The sequence below is a fragment of the Zophobas morio genome, unplaced genomic scaffold (genome assembly GCF_036711695.1).
Source record: "Zophobas morio isolate AGI-343-1 ecotype UQ-CSIRO unplaced genomic scaffold, CSIRO_AGI_Zmor_V1 ptg000058l, whole genome shotgun sequence".
Taxonomy (NCBI): domain Eukaryota; kingdom Metazoa; phylum Arthropoda; class Insecta; order Coleoptera; family Tenebrionidae; genus Zophobas; species Zophobas morio.
The window spans coordinates 1,335,281-1,341,593 of NW_026972163.1; positions in this window are offsets into that span (position 1 = coordinate 1,335,281).

Consider the following 6,313-nt stretch of genomic DNA (forward strand, 5'->3'; position numbering starts at 1 on the left):
AACAAGCAGATTATTATAAAAAATAAATTTAAAGAATCAAATATAAATATCTAACAAACCAGATTTTTGATAAGGCACTAATTAACAATGTGTTAGTCATCGCAGGACATTAACAAAATTTTATTTTTTACTTAAAAAAAAAAGAGAAAATGAGAGCCAAAGGAGAACAAGACACAATGTTTTCTAGATTGTAAATAATATAAAACAAATTGTATAGTTTTTCTTACATTAACACGATAAGTTAATGGAAGTTAACAAAATTCGGTTTTTTAATTAATTTAAAGAGAAAATATAAAGGTTTTGAAACTCAATTGAGACAGAATGTTTAGTTTTTAAATCCTAAGTCAAAGTCTAAGGAAAGTAAGCTTGTAACAAATGTAAAAAATGTGATGTTTGCTAGAAGTAAATTCAGTATACAGATAAAAGCCTAACACTCGTACATATTCAATAAATTTTTGAAAATACAGATTCTTCGGAAGCAACAAAAATTACTAGCAGCTTTTTTTTTTGGTGATTATATTTTGCATTTTTTTAACATGATGTTGTTTTAAACATTAGCGGAAGATTGACGATGATTACAAAAATTCGTGTGAATAATTATTATTAGTTTGTGAAAACTTGTTGTCTATTTAATGATATACTTACCAGTTTCAAATACGCACATTGTTAAATTAAGAGTTTTAGTTTAAAACTGTGTAATGGAAAGTTATATTAATAATTTACTTACGAGTATTTATAAGAATTAACTAGTATTTTCTTAATGGATGTGCGACAACTACAAGCATTTTTAGTAGTACCGATGACAGTGAATATTGCACCTATCAAACCATCTATTTAGTCTAAATCTATAGAAAAATATTTATTGAGACTGCGAGATTTTTGATATATCTATATCATTTTCATATTATAATGAACTAAAAAATTTGATTTCAAGCAGGGTGTTTGAATACAATACGTTTTATTAGTGTTTATAGTGTTTTGTATTTTTATATACATATATTGAATGAAGTAACTTTATCGAAAATGGAAAATGCCAAGAGTCTAATAAACAACAATTAAAAAAAATCAGCCGCAGAATTTTTAATGAGCAATGTATGTACGTATTGCTATAACTTTCAAAGTACCAATCCATGCCAATTTCACAAAAAAATTCGAATGATATAGGATTAAAATACGTTTAGATAAATAACGGCACTGTAAATTGAGATTAAAAAAGGAAATTAGAGTTGGCGGTGCGTCAGCTACACATTTAAACCGTTGTTACAGCAGAGTCAACTCTAATTCCATTTATTCGATAGCATTTTTCTTTATTGTATGTTACTTGAAGCACAAAAACGAACATTAAACTCAGAAATTGTTAATTAATAAATGGTGTATATTGTGACATTAGTTGTTTAATTTTTATGTAACGAATAGTTATAAATGTTTGTTCATTCTATCTGGCTGCGTATTTTGTACTTTGTTCGGATGATCTATGTAAGACAGTACCCTCGGGATGACGAGAATTTTTCTTACTGAAATCAGGGTGTTGAAACAAAAAAGTAAAAAAAACAAGCGTTTTTCTTGTTAATTGAATAATAAATCAAATGTTGTTAAGCTCGAAACATAGTGTGATTTGAGCAAAGTACATATTAAAAGTCAGTTTCAGCTGTGACTCATATTATAATCCTTTGGAACTTCATACTAATCTGGATTCTCGAAAAACTCCAATGTATCCTCTTAATATTGTGTCGAATTCATTATTTTGAAACTATAACAAAATTAATATTCATTTTAAAGTTAAAATAAACTTGATGAACAAATATTTATAAACATTCTTTTTAACAACATAATCTATTTGAATTTTATTTTTGTTTTTTTGAAAGGTTAATTACTTATCCAACTAATATTACGTATACATACATAATTATCAAAAATGTTTGTATCATATCAGATCTTTTAATCATTTTAGGTAAAGTGGTCAGTAAAAATAGTTTCGTTACAACTATTGCATGTGTCTACACAACTTGTGTAATCTTCTTTATCTTATATATTCAGTAATAGCGACACAATTAAAACTACACTGCACTCTACACTGAAGTATAAAGTGCCCCAAAATATTTTTATATGTGTATATTAATGTCTTGTATATTTTGTATATGTTAGCAAGTAATAAATGTAGTTTGTATAACAATAACAGATATCATTAAATAATAATGAAATTTCACAAATATTAACGTTCGCTTTGAATATCCTTTGTCCCTAACCTATATTGGAGCTCACATTTAGTTCGCAGCGTACAAAGGTTATGTTATAATGTTTTAAATCATATTTTTACGGTTATAGAATAAATAGGTTAGTATAGTAGTCTACAAGCTCTAAGGTTATATCGCAGGATTCCGTTGTTGTACTGTCAAAAAGTCCCACAAAAAATATCATAATAGGGGTAATATATACCCGACCGCGGGGGTGCGTCTTTAGCTATTATATTTCATACTACCATATAACAGATAAAAGCTATAATGTCCACAATTAGTTTTACCTCCCGAACATATGCTAAGGAAATATTGTAATAAGGTGTATCGGATACTAAACAATATCGTATTACCTCTGATGATTAGTATTTAAATTTAGAATAATAACTCAACACCAAGTCGAGTCTGTTAAAATACATTCATCCTCATGTTATCAGTGTACGGAGGTATTTAAAATTTTAAAATAATTATATCACAATCAGTCAGTTCTACAGAATAATACTTAAAATTACATGAGCCATACTTTTTGCAAATGAAGAAATTTCGTATCAGATATATTGCTTAATTTAAATAGCAATCTCTTCGTGTTCACGATATTTACGCCAAAAGGAACTTACCAACTTGTCATCAGTATTGCAGCTCTGAATCCTACATGAATCATCCAATGTTTACGTGGAACCTATATATCTACAGGATAACATAAGCATTCTATTTGCAAACCCTCCTTACCCAAGCCCTGGACGTTTTGATATACAATCTTTATAATATTTTTATGAGTTTTCCGTCTGTCCTTTCAAAAAATTGAAATCTCTAACGAATAGGCCAATATTCACTTTGTGAAAGATTTTCCAGTAATTGAAAGGAAGTCTCTCTTGCTATTTAATTTCTCTACTATAAAGAAATCATTCGGAAAATCAACATTTTTGGAATAACTTCTTTACTTTCTATGTTTCCAACAAAAAACCGTGCTATTTTTTGTGATTCCTTTGAAGATTTCCTATTAATTTTCCATGCAATTTATGCACAGGCGCTGATTCAATTTTTTTCTATCTTTTTAATATTTGCTTACAGAGGACAGCGTAGTATATGAAATATAAAACTCTTCATTTAAGACGAGTCGCTACGTTTGGCTCTTATGCTGTTGTCAATATATTTTCAGAATGTAATATCTCCATTATTAACTTGTCCACAACTTTCACTACATAACTGTAAGGGCAGTTTTTTTTTAAACAATTTATTATCATACATTTTTTAAATTTTCTTGAAATTTTTGCACCGCGTATTTTAAAAAATCTATATTTCAGCCATTTATGGAAATTTTGGAAGGGGGTTGTCACCACTGTTTTCAGCTTGCAAAACTTTAGAAATCGTACTAGGTTTATTTCTGACTTTATTTGTTGGGACTAAGATCCAGTGATATATTTGGTACGATTTCTGGAGTTTTCTAAGCTGAAAACAGTATTGAAAACCGTATTCTGAAATTTCCTTTAATAATTGGGATATTGATTTTTAAAAATAGGTTATGCAAAAATCTCACGAAAATTAAAAGAAAAATATGATCACAACTGTTTTTAACAAAATTACCCTTCCGTTATATGAACAAAGTTATGGACAACATATATTTAAAATTTCAAAACCAGTCAAGTTCTAAAACCAGGTGGTAAAATTTAAATTTTAAATAAAGCTTTATTGAAAGATACCATCTGATCCACGGGCCGGAGTTGGGAATAAATAACCACAGGGTTCTTTTCTACAATGTTTTTAGGTTGCATCATTAATGTCTTAAAGGAAACAAATTTTTTTTTTCACTCGAAACATTAAACTTTCGTCTCCTCTAAGGCATAACCAAGTTGGGAGTAAATAACCGAAAAGTTCTTCAGCAATGTTTTTACTTTGCAACATTAATATTGTTGAAAGAAAATGATTATTTTTTTCTGTTGAAATGACTTGGAATTTTAATATATACTATATAAGAATTTAGAGAATAGATTTTTGAAAGTAGCGAGGTCATGCTTGCAAAATCTGATTTATTTAGTTTACATTTGATATCATTCAAGGAAAATTATATTTTGGTATCTACTTATAAACTGTTTTGCTTTTTACATCAGAATAAAATGATCTGCCCGGCGCCGCCACCAAAATTTACCGTGATGGGATAGCATTACCAATGTACATACTTAGGTATTATTATGTGTCTTAGTGGTACGTAATACTGATGAATAAAGTGTAAATGATTTCGAAAATTGCTTTCAGTCTTATCCCTTTATATACAATATATAACTTTTTCTGGTGGTGATTAAGATGAATAAAAAAAGTAACAGTCTTTTATGAAAAATTTTATATCACAAAATATTAAGAATTGTTTTTCTGGAAGCATAACAATTTAAAAATTAAAAACTCAGAAAACCATCACATTTTGACACTTTCACAGGATGAACGCCAAAAATTCACTTATTCAAATTTATTTTCCAAATGTCCGTCGTCGACAAAGTTTGCAATGTATTTTTTTTACTGCCTTTAATTTTGTGACTTTATTTGATTATATACTTACTTTAACAGTACCTATCCCATTTCGCGCTCGGTTTTCAATATATCGGATATTGGATTTTTGCAAAACAATGTTAAATGATTTTATTAAATTATATCTATTTTGAAAAAGTAAAAAAAAATGCGGTATTAATATTTTGTGATGATAAATTTTTCTTCTTAATTAGAATATGTTATATAACACCATAGGTAAAATTTGTACAAAACAATAAAAAAAATATATCTAAATAAAATTTACTGTTTACTGTTTTGCAGCGAGTAAACCAATTTTTGCAAGTGTCAGCAAAATGAATTACGTACCAATAAAATTCATATTTCATACTCTTTTAAGACGTGAAAGTTTTGAAATTAGATCTCACCAACTTTTGATGTTAATCGATGGGCACTGACTTTGAATATCATTACTAAAGGAGTAGTTTTTAATGCAAATAATGATAATGAATATACAACTGACGAACTGATTCAAAATCTGCTTGGTATAATTGGCAGAAAAACAGATTTTGGATGTTCTATTACATCATTATTTTGGAATTGATAATTGTAAAAATGAAATCTCCATTATTTTGGTAATGTGTAAGTGTAAGCTACTTTTTTTCTTACTTTTGTAATTATTTTAGAAAATCTTACAAAAACAATTTGCTGTTGTTCTAAAACGTAAACTTAGTGTTAATGAAAACTCGAGACAAAACAAATTCTAGCCCACTGTAATTCCATCGTTTTTTCTTTGCGGCATATAACATTTTTAAAATTTTCAAAAAAAAAACTTATGGTTTTTTATTAAGTTCATTTATATTAGTTTGAATTCAAATCTATTTCCAATCGTAGTTGTGAAATCAACTTTTATATACGCTTTACCAGATCGATACAAACAGACACATTCAAGTAAATTTTTCCATATTTTACATAATTTATACGCAAGAACTTTTTTGGTTCTTAACATGGCTTCTATTGCTCTTGAATAGTTTTCTTATTTTTTCTTATGTTATTACTTTTCCTGTTATTAAATATACTAAGATATTTCACATCACATCGGTTAGGTATTTTTATCATCTAGTTTAGTTCATAGATGTTTTCAGTTAAATCTTAAATAAAAAATGTGTTGTTTTTTTGTTATTTTTTTTTCGTTCTTGATTAAAACAAAATTTTACTAAAAGTACTAAACAGTTACTTAAACAGTAGAAATATTTGTTTCTTTTGTAAAATGTTGAAGTCTCTTATTCGAAATGTTTGTAAATTGTTCAGTTTCATTCAATTAAGTTTTAAATTAGTAACTTCTTAGTAAACCACATGACTTTAATTTGATTTGTAAGCACAATAAAGCGATTGGAGGTCATGGCTGGTTTTATCGATAAATTAATAAATCATTTTCATGAAAATTATGAATACCGATAATAGGAGATATACATTTTTTAACAGAAGACAGGTCAGTTAATAAAACGAATCCAGACAATGAGGCCAGTATGGGATACATAAAAACTTTCCAATAACTCATAGCGTAGTTGGACAACAGAAAGATTATTGACCTAAATAAT